A 16,260-nucleotide genomic window follows, 5' to 3' on the forward strand; every position below is an offset into this window, starting at 1 on the left:
TGCAAAGAGACAAGTGTATCTCTTCTAAACAGCAATGGGACAAATTGTGGAAATGGACGTCGGACTTAAACCCCCCACCCCCGATTACCTGATGTGCCTTGTAATCCTCCACCCCCGAGTTACAGTACTACCTGCATATACTTCATAACCTTGTGGGTTTCCAAATCCACTTTGTATATAATTGTGCTTTGGCAACGTAATGTATGCTTTGGTAGTTTGTTGGTTCAATAAAAAATTCTTGTCCTATTAAAAAAAAAATTCTTGTCCTATTTTGGAGATGCCAGGGAGGGAACTTGGAACCTTCTGCTCTTCCCAGAGCGGCTCCATCCCCTGAGGGGAGTATAGCACTTACATTTATATACCGCTCTATAGCCAGAGCTCTCTAAGCGGTTTACAATGATTTAGCATATTGCCCCCAACATTCTGGGTACTCATTTTACCGACCTCGGAAGGATGGAAGGCTGAGTCAACCTTGAGCCCCTGGTCAGGATCGAACTTGTAACCTTCTGGTTACAGGGCGGCAGTTTTACCACTGCGCCACCAGGGGCTGAATCTTACAATGCCCACACTTCTAGTCTCCCATTCAAATGCAACCAGGGCAGATGCCGCTTAGCTAAGGGGACAAGTCATGCTACCTATCACAAGACCAGCTCTCCTCTCCCAGTGAGCTACTTAGAGATACTTACAAATAAATGTGTATGTTTATGTATATGTATGTGTGTGTGTGTATCTCTCACACCTCTGCAAAACAAACACTTGCATATATATAGTATTTCTGCTTGCTACAGAAGCAACACTAAGCTCAGCACAAATAAAAGCAAGTCATACTATAATGGGAACAGACACTGCTAGAGATGAGGTCATTGAGCCAGGGGGGATGAGGAGATGGCTGTGAGCAACCTTGTTTCCATTTTTAACACTTTCAGTTAGATGGCTCTTAAAGCTGAACCAGGAAGAGAGAGAGAAATAGGCTGTAGAGTGAAACTCTCATGCCAGCAGCACTGTATTTGGGCTGCTACAGATGTGTCTACCCATCAGTTTGAAGTAAATTCCAAAAGGAGTAATATCATGGCCAAACCTGGAACAATATTTTAGATATATTTGGTGTCAGCATCATTTTTTTTAAGCTGACCGGGTACTCAGGATTATTCGAGCCCTGATTTCAAGGGCAGTTTAGAAGTTGAATAGGCAGCATTTAAATTGTCTTTTTTTAAAGAAATAGATAGGCCAAGTACAGCTGAAGAGAGAGGAAAACACAACATGGGGAGGTGTCCTCCTCCTCTTTCAGCTGACTATGGCTGATCTGGATTTTCCTTCTGCATCCTTGAGTGGTAAGAGTACAATTCTGAACAGGATGTAGGATGGCACTGGCATATCAAGAGCAGACTTGCAAATAAATTTACAACTGCAAGCCCATACACATTTTTCAAACCTCCTTACCCACTCATACTTTACATCCCTCTGCCCCAGCCCAGTCTTAGAGGCCATTCTATCTATGCCTGTCTTAAATGGCACTACTAAGAGAAGGATGGATCTATCCTTCCTTATAAAATGGCTCCTTTTACGTCTCCATAGTATAAAAGTTGACTGTTAACAAGTAGATCAAGCTAGTTCACTTTCTATCTAGGCAATATCTGTCAAAAATAAAAGTCTGATGGCATGTTATTACTCACTACTTACTTAATCTTGTATCATTCGGGCAATGTTGAGTTTTACCTTGTATTGGCTATTGTCAAGAATTTGTGGCAGTGAAAACAACTAGGGATCAAATACAAAACTTAGTAAAAAGAAGATGGATGCCAATCTTCTCACTCACAAGTCAATTAGATTGATTCACAAATAAATATATCTCGAATTGCATTCTCAACAATCATTTTCCTAAAGCCACATGTCCATTATTAAATGGCTATATTAACATATACTCATATCTACTGGAGTCACCAGGATTGGTTGTCATAAATAGATATTTTCTTAGCACTTTGCATTGTAGAATTAAGTTATATATGCTCTTGCAAAGAAGTCTGCAGTCCTTATGGTGGTATGGTAAGATCAGATGATATACTAACAAATATTATTTGAGTTCTCCTTCTTTAAGTATTTAAATGCCTTATCTTGACAATAGATATGATGCACTGGAAAGTGATGGCAAGTGTGGTATAGTGGTTAAAGTGTCACACTAGGATTGTGAAGATCTGGGTTCGAATCCTCACTCAGCCATGAAGCTCACTGGGTGATCTTGAGCCAGTCACATACAGGCTAACTACAGGATTACTGAGACAATGAAGAAGATGGGGTGGAGGAAGAATCTTGTATTTTGCCCTGAGTTCCTTGGAGGAGGATGGAGTTAAAATAAAGAACATAATAAAAACTATTCACCAGTCACAAAGTCAACTACTATAATAAATAAAAAATACACATTTTTACCAAATTCTACACAAAAGCTGACTACATAACTGCTTTGTGCAGTTACTGTTGTGATTCTCTTGTCAAAGTGACATAGAATTACTTTGACAAAAGAATGATCTACAACCATCAAGTGACCTAAATTTGCTTAATTTAAGGAGATCAAAAGTATTTCAGGCACAAGAACACAAATAATAAATGGCCAGATGTTATAACAGTGTGCACAGAGAGGGGTTAGGAAGTGTGTGTTATGTGTCTAGATAACATTATATAAAATATAAAGGGGGAAAAAGAGGAAACTGGGCACAGAAGCCTCTACAATATGCGATTACAGATAACAATACTGACAGCTATCATAACCGAAGAGATCTAAGATACAACTAAAGTTATTATACACATATGGAGAGAGCATTTCAGACGGATCTGCGCATTTAGAACACATGCAATCAATGCAAATTAAGAGATTAAAAACACAGGGAATGATATACCTGGCTCACAGGAACTCCTCACTCACACACACACAATGTTTTGAATTTATTGCCCACAGGTGATCTTCCTTGCGTCTTTCCCCCTCCTCCTTCTTCAGCGAACGACAATATACATCAGCAGCATTATTCAGCCGTCTCCTGCTTTACTGTTTACAATCTGTATATGCCAGTCCTCATCTCAAATGCCTCCCTACAGCAGCTAGGGAAACGGAAGGCAGCAAGAAGGTTCCGGTCTGCAGTCTTTCTCCGTCTTCTTCCCGTTTCCCCTTCGCTGCCATATGACTTTTGAGATCACCATTCTGCGGTGTGTGGGAAGAAATGTTCGCCGCGACCCTCGAGATCGGAGAACTACTCTCAACATCTTGGTCAATATTTAGAGGGAAATAACACGTAGACTCTGTTTTTCTTTTCATGCGGCAGCAGCAGTCATTGTTGCCTTTCCCTGCCCTGTCTTTAGTTGTCTGCAACTAAAACGTAATTTTAAAAAGGAAACGAGGCTCTCCTAGCTTTATTGCGATTTGTAAATAGGCTTTAAATTAAAAGGCAGGATTGCCAGCTCTTACTGAAGCTATCCCTGGAGACACCCCCCACCCCCACCCCAATACCACCCAGAGACATAAGTTTTGGGTGGTATAAAATATGTTTTTTAAATATATATATATATATAATATATTTATATATATATATAAAACATATTTTATACCACCCAAAACTTATGTCTCTGGGTGGTATTGGGGTGGGGGTGGGGGGTGTCTTATATATATATATAAAAGAGCTTTCACAATACCAAGCCAAAATCTCCAGCAGGATTGCTGTCAATGGGCACCTGGAGGAATCACCATGTTGATAACTGGAGACCCCAGGCCAATCCTGGAGGGCTGGCAACCCTATGAAAAGAACTACATATTGCCCTTCATACCTGCTAATATTAAGAAAAGCATTGTTCTTTTTCAGGCAATCTGTTCATGTGGTCACTCTCTGCTTTGTTTCAGATAAGATGCACTTCATGTATAGTGGCTGGGTAAGATATGGCAGACTCACATTGTGGATTAAGAGCAGAGTAATTGTAAGGTGGATGTAATTGCAAGGTGGGTGGACTCGATCAGGATAGCAATGAATGCACCACTGAGAGACCTTAAAGGCCAAGTTGAAGACCGATCATCCTGGGGAGAATCTATCTATGTGGTTGCTAAGAGTCAACACTGACTTGATGACACTTAATCAATCAATCAGTCTGTAAGCCACGTCATATCACAAGACCTGTAGTTTAAGAAAGGAACACCCTCCTAAACCCCCCCCCCCCAAAACAACTACTACTGTTTCTAAGGTGTTTGAAGTGAGGAGGGAGAGCCAAGACTGTAGGACCAAGCTAGAGTTCATCCCCCCCAAAGTATGGTCCTAAAGGCCTGGAAGGCCTACTTCAGTGCATGCTGATATGATTGCCATAAGAAGTTATTTTTCCTGGCAGAGAACTTTGACAACTTCAGAACACAGACAGACAGAACTGCAATAAGTAATGCTTTCTCTTGTCATTACCCCTTCCTTCCTAAGAAAGACACATCTGTTTATTTTGTGCCTGTTGGGCAGGCGTTAAAAGCACAAGAGTCCTGCCAAAAGCAGAGTTGCCCAAGGCCTAGAAAAGCAAAAATAAGCACACTCTGGCATCTGCCATCATTCACAAAACTATAGGCCATGGGGCAGGGCATAGCTAGGGGAGAGGGGGCTTGTGTTTGCCCCTCTCCCTGGCAGCCCCTTTGAGGGAGGGTAATAATGGGGGGGAAATAGGGAGGGCTGGAGCTGGGAGGTTCTCAGGAGCTGGGGGCCCAAAGTTCTTTGAACCCACCAGCTCACTTATAGCTACACTCCTGCCACTGGGAGGTCTTCACCACCACCACCACCACCTAAGAAAAACACCCGAGGTAGGGGGGAAATCATCACCTTAAGTGTCACAGTGGGAAAATGCTTGACTAACAAGCAGAAGGTTGCTGGTTCAAATCCCCGCTGGTACCTATATCGGGCAGCAGCTATATAGGAAGATGCTGAAAGGCATACTCTCATACTGTGCTGGAGGAGGCAATGGTAAACCTCTCCTGTATTCTCCTAAAGAAAACCACAGGGTTCTGTGGCCGCCAGGAGTCGAAACTGACTTGACAGCACACTTTACCTTTAGGGCGGAAATCAGCCTGACCAAGAAGGTGTGGCTTCAGGGAGAGCCTGCTTGTTGCTTCCTCCTCCTTGCCTGAAAAAAATGCTCCAACTGCTGGTTGTCCAGAGGAGCGAAAGGAAGTATGCTGGTGTCAGTATTTGTTTGATCTAAGATTATAAATAAACAACTAACTAACTGGTGTCAGTAAACAGAGTACTAAGGAGCTACTGGGTTTCTTTGAATTATTATTTGTTGTAAGCCACCTTGGGGATCATTTGGCATTATATTCTTCAGACTAAACAAATAAATCTGGGATGGGAGAAGTAGCAGCTACTGTATCCACACAATATCTTTAAGGGTTTTTCTGTTGAAATTAAATAGAGACAAAAGGGTTTGGTCAGGCATCTTTAGAGCTAAAAAAATGCATTTACCATCAGTATGCATGGCATCAGATATGTATGACACAGGGTCATGTGGGGACCAAGTGATTCTGGTGGTGTACTTTTGAAGGGGGAGGAGCCAGCTGGCCTGGATGCAATGAATCATTGTGTGCAGGCAGTAAGCCTCTCCTCGGGAAATGTAGGCTCCCCCTCCATGCATTACTTGTGATCCTTAATCTACCCTACTGTTTCCTGGGTGCAGAGAGAGAGATATGAGCAGTGGGTTAGAGTTCTGATTAGTAGGGCTTTCAGCCATGTATGGGCCCACCCAGATATCTGCCTGATCTGGTGTTGGCACCAACTTTTATAGGTAAAGTTGCATTATGTTATGTCCTGAAACCACAAGAAAGCCAGTTAAGATATGGGAGCACTGGTGTGATGTGCTGCCCTTGTTCTACTCGGATATCAGAGCAGGAGGCATGCCACCACATACTGGGTTTAATAAGGTTTCTCCAGAGGCATTGGGGCATCATGCATAGAGTGCATTACTATAGTCTAGCCTTTAGGTGATGAAGCCATGAATGTGTCCAAATGGCACAAAAGGAACCTTCCCTGTCACTAAATTTGTTTGTTTGTTTGTTTGTTTGTTTGTTTATCAGAAACATTTAATATACCGCCCACTCCGAAGACTCTGGGCGGTGTACAAAAACATGCAAAGCAAGACAGCATTAAAATTACATTCTAAATTAAAAACTAAAGTAACTAACAACAAGATCCAAATAGGTAAGCTACAGGGCAAAAGCCTGGAGAAAAAGAAAAGTCTTCAGTAGAGATTTAAAAATCTATAAGGAAGGAGCTAAACAAATTTGAAGGGGAAAGGAGTTCCAGAGAAGTGGGGCAGCAACCGAAAAGGCCCTTTCACAGGTCCTAGCACCCCAAACCTCTCGGAAATCCGGGGCTGACAGAAGGTCCATCTGAGAAGATCTGACCAGACGGGATGTAACTGGATGGGAGAGGCGGATCTGTAGGTAAATGGAATGAATGAAAACCACTTAAAGTGCAACTAGAATACTGTACTGTGATTTATATACAGTGCCTAGTATAGTGTTGGATACTTTATAAACAGATAAGTGGAGAACTGCAATAAAATATAGCACCATATCTCCGGCCCCTAACTGGAGTGTTCAGGCTCCACTTGCTGGAAACAGAAGCCTTGTAGTGTTATTTGGAGCTTTACAGAAGATGGAAGAAGGCTTCAGGAGGAGGGAAATACACTTTTCCTCCCTAACTTTCCCACCCTCTTGAAGCCTTCTCTTGCTATATTATGTGGTGCTACAGCACAGGGTTCAGGTTTGGGCTAGATGCCTCATTACTGCTTTCCTCCTGAAACATCCCTGTATAGCATAGAGAAGGGACTTTTTAGCTTACTTTCCTTAAGGAAAGTAAGCTTATGAGATCATCTGGCATTCTGTGAGTGTGTGCGTCTGTGTGTTCCCTATTATCAACTATGCAGTGCCTGGACCAATATGAACCAACTTGGGTACAGTTATAGGGACACATAGGGATACCTCAACAGCATAGTTTGTGATGATGTCATCCATCCCATTTAAAGATGGTAGACATGTAAATGTTTGAGGTGCAAGTGGACTAACTTGTGGACCATCTAACCAATTTGAACTAAATTTGGTACAGCTGTAGTGAGTGACACATAGGGATGACTGAAGGGTGTGATGATGTCATCCACCCCAGTTCAAGATGGTGGACACATAAACATTTGAGGTGCAAGTTGGCTAACTTGTGAATTGTCTAACTGGCTTGAATCCAAGTTCAAGTTGAACTAGAACCTGGGTTTGAATCAGATTTGCTACAGCTATAGGGACACATAGGGACGCCTCAAATGGCATAGTTTGCAATGATGTCTTCCACCCCAATTCAAGATGGCGGACACGTGAATGTTTGAGGTGCAAGTGAGCTAACTTGTGGACTGTCTAACCGATTTGAACCAAATTTGGTACAGTTGTGATTGACACATGGGGACGACGAAAGGGCATAGGTTGTAATGATGTCATCCACCCTGGTTCAATATGGTAGATGTGTGAACATTTGAGGTGCAAGTGAGTGCAACCGCCTAACTGATTTGAACATTTGAGGTGCAACTGCCTAACCAATTTGAATGAAATTTGTTACAGGTGTAGGCTCAAGGGTATCATTTGTAGTTATGTTATCCACCCTGATTAAAGATGGCAGATGTGTGAATGGTTGAAGTACAAGTGGGCTAACTTGTAGACTGCCTAACCCATTTGAACCAAGTTTAGTTCAGTTGTAGTCAGTGACATAGGAACAAAGGAGCTGCTGTATACTGATTCAGACCATTGGCCTATCTAGCTCAGTATTGTCTACACAGACTGGCAGCAGCTTCTCCAAGGCTGCAGGCAGGGAGGGAACTTGGAACCTAGATGCTCTTTCCAGAGTGGCTCCATCCCCTAAAGGGAACATCTTACAGTGCTCACATGTGGTCTCCCATTCAAATGCAACCAGAGTGGACTCTGCTTAGCAAAGGGGACATGTAATTCAAGATGGCAGTTGTGTGAATGTTTAAGGCTGAAGTGGACTAAATTGTGAGGACGGTAATTATAAATTAAAATTATCATGAATGGAAAGTAGGCAAATTAGTTCTTACAACATGTTTTAATCTCCCAAACCCAAATGTATCACCCAAACCCTAAGCCTCTCTTCCAGGAGGATTAATATAAACCAGGGGTCCTCAAACTGAGGTCCCAGATGTGGTTGGACTACAATTCCCATCATCCTTTCCAGGAGCGGAGGGAAGCCAGCAGCGGCTCGGGCTCTGTTGCCACTGCAGCCCTCTAGCTTCGCCCCCTGCATCTGATTTCAGACACAGGGAGCGTTTAATCACACCCTCTCATCTGATGTCAGACGCACGGGCATTGTTTAACTCAAAAATGGGCCGTGCGGCCCCATTTGGGAGCTAAATCACACACCCTACATCTGACGTCAGACATGGGGTGTGTGTCTGGGGTGTGAGGCACGGCCCCTGAGGGGCGGCGGCCTGGGTTCTTTGAACCCATCCACTCAATGGTGGCTTCACTCCTGATTCTTCTCCTTCTCCCATAACACTAGAACCAGGGATCATCCCATGAAATTGATTGCCGGGAAATTTAGGACCATGTGGTAACAGCCAACAACCTGGATGGTTTTAAGAGGGGTTTGGATAACTTCATGGAGGAGAGGTCTATCAATGGCTACTAGTTGGAGGGCTAAAGGCCACCTCCAGTCTCAAAGGCAGGATGCCTCTGAGTACCAATTGTAGGGAAGTAGCAGCAGGAGGGAGAGCATGCCCTCAACTCCTGCCTGTGGCTTCCAGTGGCATCTGGTAGGCCACTGTGTGAAACAGGATGCTGGACTAGATGGGCCTTGGGCCTGATCCAGCAGGGCTGTATTTATGTTCTTTTGTATGTTCTTATGATCCTTTCCCAGAAGCCTTTGGCCACTGTGACTGGGGATGATGGGAGCTGCAGTCCAACCAAATCTGGGGACCCAAGTTTGAGGACACCTGCTGTAAATTGTTATGTGATTGAGCAGACCAATCCCCTCTCTCCTTAATTCCTTCCCTGCTCCCAATGAACAACCTAGCAACCAGGCCCAGCCCAAACTCCACTGGCACCTAAAGCAGTTTAGTAATTTGCCACTCCCTCCCACCAAGTGCACCATGAACCAAATTTCCATCTATTCCTTCCCATCCCCCACATCAGGCCTGCTCAACTTTGGCCATTCTCCAGATGTTGTCCTATAATTTCCATCGTCCCTGGCTATTGGCCACTATGGCTGGCGATTATGGGAGTTGTAGTCCAAAAATAGCTGTGGGGGGGGGGATGGTTGAGCAGGCCTGCCCTACATTATTCCCTCCTCCCGCTGTGTTATCACCAACCCTTGGGCTGCTCAGAACACACTCTGCATTGATTCACTCCCCATTCCTCTCAACTTGTTTTACCTGGTGGTGGGAGCCACCATCATGTTCTTGCTCCTCCTGCAATCCCACCCACTCTGCTCTTGAAAGGGCAAAGAGTGGGAACACAGCAGTTCTTGAACCTCAGTCAGAGTGGGGAAGGAAGAGGAGGAAAAGGTTTTTTAAAAAAGTAAACGGGTGGGGACAGCATGGAGGTACTACTGGACAATAGCAACCTTTGTTGCAACACTCCTTTTTCTCCTGCTTTGACTGAGCCAGAGAGTGAGAGCAGAGCCTCAGAAACTCTCTGCTGCTCTGCTCTTGCTCTCTGCCCTTTCAAAGGCAGAGTGGGGGAACTTGAAGCAGCTGCCATTTCCAGGTTGCACCCATCTCTGTTGTCTTTTTTATACATGATGGCAGTTACCACCACTGCTGCATTCCTCCTTTTCTTCTTCCAAGTCCTCCTGCTCTGCTCTGTCCTCATCCTCTGCCTCAGTCAGAGCAGAAGGAGGAGGAATAGTTTGGTGCAGTGGCCTCTGCCAAGCAACACTCCATTGCGTCACTACCTTCATCATCCCTCTTATCTGGCCGTGAGGTGGCCAGACCATTACTGTGAGGAGGCCGGAGGTGACGGCTTGGTGGAGGTGATCAATTCACCACCGACACCAATCTGCCACCTGAGGCGACTGCCTCGCCAAGCCTCATTAGTGGGCTGCCCTTCCTTACATTCTGTGACTCAGAATTCTGTAGGTCTTGGAAGGTCACAGGTCCTTGCTGACTGGTTTTTTGTGGGGGAGAGGAGTTTTTATATTTTTTCTTTTGCTTTATAAACTTATATCTTTCTGTGTAGTAACCATTAACTGGTTCCTGCTGGAAGAACTATGCTTTGTTAAAAGGACTGATTCTGATGAAATTTTTTTCTTCCATAGCCCTGATTACAAAGTATTCCTGCGAATATACAGTAGATGGAAATGGACGGAATACAGAAGGATGCATACAGATGGAAAACACTACATTGGTATCGTAAAAGCACTTGGATATTACAGAAAATATTCATGAGTGGGAACCAGCAGGAAAGCCAACATTCTGCTCTCCCCTGCATAAATGACATTTCTTCAGATCACAAATTAATAAAATAACAAATCACATTTATTTCCCTTAGATATACATTCTGCATTATCTTATATTTTTCACAGGAAACACTCTAAAGCACTCCAATGGCAGAAGAATTTAATATCGGACCTGGTCCTAGAAGGCGGAGGAAAAACTACCAACTGGAATTCACCACTCTGGCAGTTAATGTTTCTTTGACATTCAATAAGCTATGTTTTATTTCTCCTTTTGATGAGATGTTCCCATCCATGGGCCCTTATGCCAGCAGGCTACGTCTTTCCCAAGCCACTTAGCTCAGGTCTTTGAAAGAGAGAGATTGTTGCTGAACAAGCCTTCCCTGGCATGGCTTCTTCGCATCAGAGAAAGCAAGCAGGCAGTGGGCATAGTTCATTCCCATTGCAAGGCCACCACAAACAAACATCCACATCCATAGAGAGAGGGCCGCTATTCTTCTGCTAATGGGATTGGCACCGTTTAGAGCAGTCTGCTAGGACATTGTCTGAGACCACAGCAAAAGAAACATTATTCAAAGGCCATTCAGGCCCCCAAAAGAAGCGGCAGAGCCGAGTAATTATCGGAGGCTCTCCATTAACGAGGGCATCTCTGCTCTTTGTCTGTGTTGCTTTAATAAAGCTCACTAATAGGATGGTGGCGGGGAGGGGCCCACTAATGGCTCCTAACAAAATTCTTTTTCTCGCTCCCCCCCACATCTCCTCCTTGTTAGAAGAAGTGGCTTTATGGAAACTGACAGCAAAGCCATAAGTTACCATACTGCATAATGACCTTTGTGAAAACTTTGGGTGAACCCAAATGCTTTCAAGCCCCACCTCTTCAGTGCCACTGGGACATCTCTCCCCACCCCTACTTAACATTTTGGTGTTTGTCTGCTCTTTTCCATTTGCCTGTGGGAGGGAGTCTTAAAATATATTGTAGTGGATCTCCTGAAAAGAACGATGGGGGAGGGAACTTATTGGGGCATCCCCAAGTGTGACCACGTCAAAGATAAATGGATCCATCATCAGCACTCACTCTTCTCCTGGTTCATGGCTATGGCAGGCTGCAAGGGAAAAAAACAGAAATGGGCAGTGTTGGATTTCTAAAATGAGCTCCATGTCTTTGTTCAAGCCCAGTTGACAGTCCTACTTTCTGGCCTGAAAACGCATTTTCCCCAGTGGCAGCCGAAGTATTAAGGTTGGTTATGGCTACTCACTGGTGATGATGGGAGGCACTTCGCAATTGCTTGAAGAAAGCATTCCAAACTGTTCTAGGGGTCCTTGCTCTCTCTCTCTCTCTTTTTTCTTGGGAAGGGAAAAATTCAGTGCGGGTAGTTTCCTCCTTCACATCCTCCTCATGGTAATAATAATAATAATAATAATAATAATAATAATAATAATAATAATAATAATAATTCAATTTCTATACTGCCCTTCCAAAAATGGCTCAGGGCAGTTTACAAAGAGAAATAACAAATAAGATGGCTCCCTGTACCCAAAGGGCTCACATTCTAAAAAGAAACATAAGACACACACCAGCAACAGTCACTGGAGGTACTGTGCTGGGGGTGGACAGGGCCAGTTACTCTCCCCCTGCTAAATAAAGAGAACACCACGGTAAAAGGTGCCTCTTTGCCCAGTTATCAGGGGAACTCATATCTATCTATTTAGTTGGCAGCCTGTTAAACAGTTAACAAAGATACCTAGCTGCTTCCAAAAGAAAAGGTGGTAACTCTAATGCATTAATTCAGCTCACATCAGATCACTTAATAGTGGTTGTATGAATTGTCCCTTTTGCTCATAATTTATAATAATAACAATATTACAATCATAAACTTGATTTGTTAGCCTCCCCATAACAAATTATTCTCTGGGTGGCTTATAACACAGCATTAAAACATTAGATTAAAAACACACAGCAAATAAAATCAGAATAGACAAAAAAGGAGGGGGGAGAAAATGCAAAATACAATAGAAAACAAATTAAAAGACATTTTAAAAACAATCAGTTAAAATCAGATCAAAATTTAAAAGGCCTGAGTGAACAAAAAGTTCTTAACTTGGCGTCTAAAAGAACAAAGTGATGTCCAAAGTGTTGATAATTTCCACATAGGATGACCAAATCCAATAAAATACAGGGCTCCTGTATCTATATGTGTTGTGTAAATGAGGGAACTTTGGCAGGTGAAGTGTTTCTTGCCTCTGATGTGTGACAGACAAGCCGTACTTGCTGTAATTCTCTTCACGACATGACTAGTAAAGGTACAAGAGTCATCTCCTATTTTGTATCTAGTCACCTACCTTAGAGCCATCTTAATGAAGCCATCTTGTTCAGCAGTTTCCAATATAATTTCTCGTATGCTGGGGCTGACTAAGCTCTTCTGAGAGAAAAACGAACTATTTCCCCAAGGTCCATGATTGTGGCTCACTGAAGAGGACCGCCAGCTTTGAAGACATTTCTCCTCTATTCTAACTTTCTTCCCTACTGTAACAGGAATGCTATAATGTTGTGTCAAGTGAAACTGTCTCTACTGTTTGATATAGCTCAGCAGCAATATGCTTTTAACGGGTGTTTCACTAAGAGTTGCTTGCTTAAACAAGCACCAATGGCTTTTGATGGCCGATGGCTACTAGATGGGACAGACTGCATTCCACCTGCTTGGGTGGAAGGAGGAGGAAAGTAGTTTGAATGTATCTAATGAAGGAAAAAGAAAGGTGAGGTCTGCCATTGTCGAATGGGGCTGGGGGAGAGGTGTGGGAGGTTTCCAAGTGCATCTTGTTTGCTTTTGAGGAACTGATATTGCTTTCAAGATTCACATTGTTTGTCTAGGTGCTTGCCTACTCCCCTCAGTGCTCAGTTTGTATCTTTGTAAACAGATGGCTATGACAAAAATACCATACATTTCCAGTATTCTTCCTTCCTAAGATAAGAACAGTAATGCTGTAAAAGGCTGGCCTGGGTACCCGCTATCATATAGAGCTGTCAGCCACATTATGGTTGGCTTCCTTATTGTTTTTTATTATTGTTGTTATTGTTATTGTCGTTGTTTATTTTATTTTATTTATTTATTTATTTATTTATTTATTTATTTATTAATACTACTACTATTTTTGTTTACACAGTCAGATAGGCGTTATTGACTGGTTTGTTTTATCCAGACATCGAGTCCTTCCCAAGGACCTGGGATGGCTGAATTTTATTATCAATGTTGCTGCTGTTATTATTATAGATATTGTCGCAGAATATAGACTGTTCCCAGTAAAGTTGCTTTTTTGTAATTGGCTGATGGTGATTTCCGTGGCCTCTATGGTGTGTTGAGGTGCTCTTCAAGTTGTTTTGGAATTGCACCTAGGGCTCCAATTACTTTCAATTTCAATTTGTAGATCTTTGTATTTGGTGATTTTTTCCATTTCTTTTTCTTCTATTCTGCTATCCCCTGGTATTGCTATGTCGATTATTTTGACTTGTTTTTCTTTCTTCTCAACTACAGTTATATCTGGTGTATTGTGTGGCAGATGTTTGTCTGTTTGTAGTCGGAAGTCCCATAATATTTTTGCATCTTCATTTTCTTCAACTTTTTCAATTTTATGGTCCCACCAGTTTTTGGCTACAGGTAGCTTGTATTATTATTAATACTATTAATATTATTAATATTATATTATTAATATCATTATTAATTGTCAGATAACACTCCTACCACTGGAATATTATTACTGACATTGGGGGAAATTATCACAGCAGACACAAATCCAAAGAATGCCTTCCCCAGATCTTGCTGAGTTCTGAATCTATAAAGATTGTGCCAGAAATTCATTAAATGTTAGACAAAACAGGGTGAGATTCCCCCCCACCGCACTTGTTGCTTTTATTAACTGAAACCCAGCAATAGGAAACAGTGCCAAAGAATGCCATTTAGCAAATCAGCAATGTGTTTGTTTGCAAGCTATTGTGAATGGTTGAATGAATGAAATATTGGATAGGAAAAGGCCATTAAGCTTTGCAACAGTTCTTTAGTTTAATAAACAGTGCTTACCAGCTTTGTCCCTGCACTTTCTCAGCTTTTGTATAACTACACAACGTGCGGAGGCCTTGACAAATTATCGATGTTCTTTACTCCACTGGTATTGTTTGGTTACTTAAATGCAAAAAACTCTTATTCCTTTTAATGCTGCATGCCCCAGCATGCAGCCTCGGGAGTTATTAGATAGAATAACATTCTCTAAGGTGATGGGGAAAAGCTGACATGATGACTATCTTGTAGGACCTGTTACTTCCCCACTGGTATGTTTCCCAGACTATGGGAAACATCTATATTGGGCAACAGCGATATGAGAAAGATGGTGAAAGTCATCATCTCATACTGCATGGGAGATGGCAATGGTAAGCCCCTCCTGTATTCTACCAAACACAACCACAGGGCACCTGGAGTTGACACGGACTCCACGGTAGACTTCACCTTCACCTTTACTTCTAGAGGGCAGTTGCACTTGTAGTGTGCATATGGTTGCTAACTGTGGATTTCAAAAATACTGCTCCCTCCTTGGCAGCGCTGGGGTAGAATTTGGTAGATCAGAGTCTGATGGGACCAGAGGCAAGTCAAGAGCAAAACGTTTTGGTCAGGTGGCTGTGAAGTTCCCTGAAACCCACCAGGATGCAGTTTTACTGGTCAGCTGGAAATCCTAGTTTTAGGTTGGGACACTATAGCTTGCACAGCTTGCACTGATCCTCTGGTTGTCTATAAACTGAAAGAATTGTGGGAGAGTTATAATGACAGGAGCGTAGCTATAATTGAGCTAATGGGTTCAAAGAACCTGGGCCCTCCAGCTCTACCCTTCCCTATTTTCTTTATTATCCCCCTCACTTGAAGGGGCCACCAGGGAGAGGGGCAAACACTGAAGTCCATTCAGTTCATGCCCAAATTGCCCAACCTATCAAAACTACTTTGCTAAGTTATTTTATGGAAATATGTTCTGGATATGTGTTGTGGGACACAAGGGGTGAAATGGCATAACATGGCTCAAGACCTTTTGCAGGGCAGCATAATATAGCAACAACAAAAAACTTGGATATTCAGTTTGGCTTATGATCTTCGAGTCAAGATCATTTCTTCCACAGATCCTTCTTTCAGAAACCCAACCATTTTGCCCAGTTGCCTCTCTTTCAGCTACCGAACAAAATAAGAAAAGGTAATTTGCACTGTTTCCTGCTGTTGAATATTGTGATTTGATAGAGGACTGCAACCCTGAATGATGCTGGACAATCTGAGAAGAAAGCAGACGAAAAGCAGAGCGCTGCGTGTCCAAATGCACTCCACACCTGGCTGCCGGCAACCTCTTGTGCTTCTTTGTTGTACTGTATCTTCGGGCTGGAGGCTTTCAAGGGTACCTTTATTCCTCTGATTACAAAATTAGTGTTGGGTTTAATGAGATCTCTCCTTTTATTTGTGTCTTTGCCTCGCTTTCTTCCTTCCTTTTGATGGTACAACCATTTGTTCCTATCTATCTCCATGGTGATGTGCCTCTTCCTGAGCCTGCCTCCCCCCCGCCCCGCCCCCACTTCCAGGTACTTGTGATGCTGTGGGGATTTGAGCTGCATGCTTAAAGCCCGCAAAAGTAGTATGTGGAAACAAATTGGTTTTCTATTAAATCCAGCCTCACCCTCCTTGCTTGGAAAACAAGGTACTGCTTTACTGCGGCCATTCCTGTGAACGCAGAAGCACATACAAGGCCTTTTAGGACCTGAGCCAGACCCTTCTGAAATCACCGGGAG

At 43.0% G+C, this 16,260-nt stretch overlaps 1 protein-coding gene and 1 long non-coding RNA gene across 6 annotated transcripts in view; one reads left to right on the plus strand and one right to left on the minus strand.

Annotated features, from left to right (window-relative positions):
- The window catches only part of PLEKHM3 (pleckstrin homology domain containing M3), a 129,565-nt gene extending 126,402 nt beyond the window's left edge, over positions 1-3,163 (minus strand). For 3 of the 4 annotated variants that reach the window (XM_053282783.1, XM_053282786.1, XM_053282785.1), the window contains exon 1: positions 2,892-3,162. The gene's annotated coding sequence lies outside the window, so the exon portion shown is untranslated. Of the gene's footprint in view, positions 1-2,891 lie in introns of all 4 variants that reach the window. The other variant, XM_053282784.1, reaches the window with a different exon arrangement.
- On the plus strand, positions 2,918-15,912 carry LOC128339232 (uncharacterized). 2 transcript variants are annotated; one of them, XR_008312916.1, is made up of 4 exons: positions 2,918-3,256; positions 3,884-3,979; positions 6,077-6,200; positions 10,314-15,912. It is a non-coding gene; the product is annotated as an uncharacterized LOC128339232 (long non-coding RNA). The 2 variants fall into 2 exon arrangements; XR_008312917.1 differs by lacking the exon at positions 6,077-6,200.
- Positions 15,913-16,260: the final 348 nt, after the last annotated feature.

The sequence above is a fragment of the Hemicordylus capensis genome, chromosome 1 (assembly GCF_027244095.1).
Source record: "Hemicordylus capensis ecotype Gifberg chromosome 1, rHemCap1.1.pri, whole genome shotgun sequence".
Lineage (NCBI taxonomy): Eukaryota > Metazoa > Chordata > Lepidosauria > Squamata > Cordylidae > Hemicordylus > Hemicordylus capensis.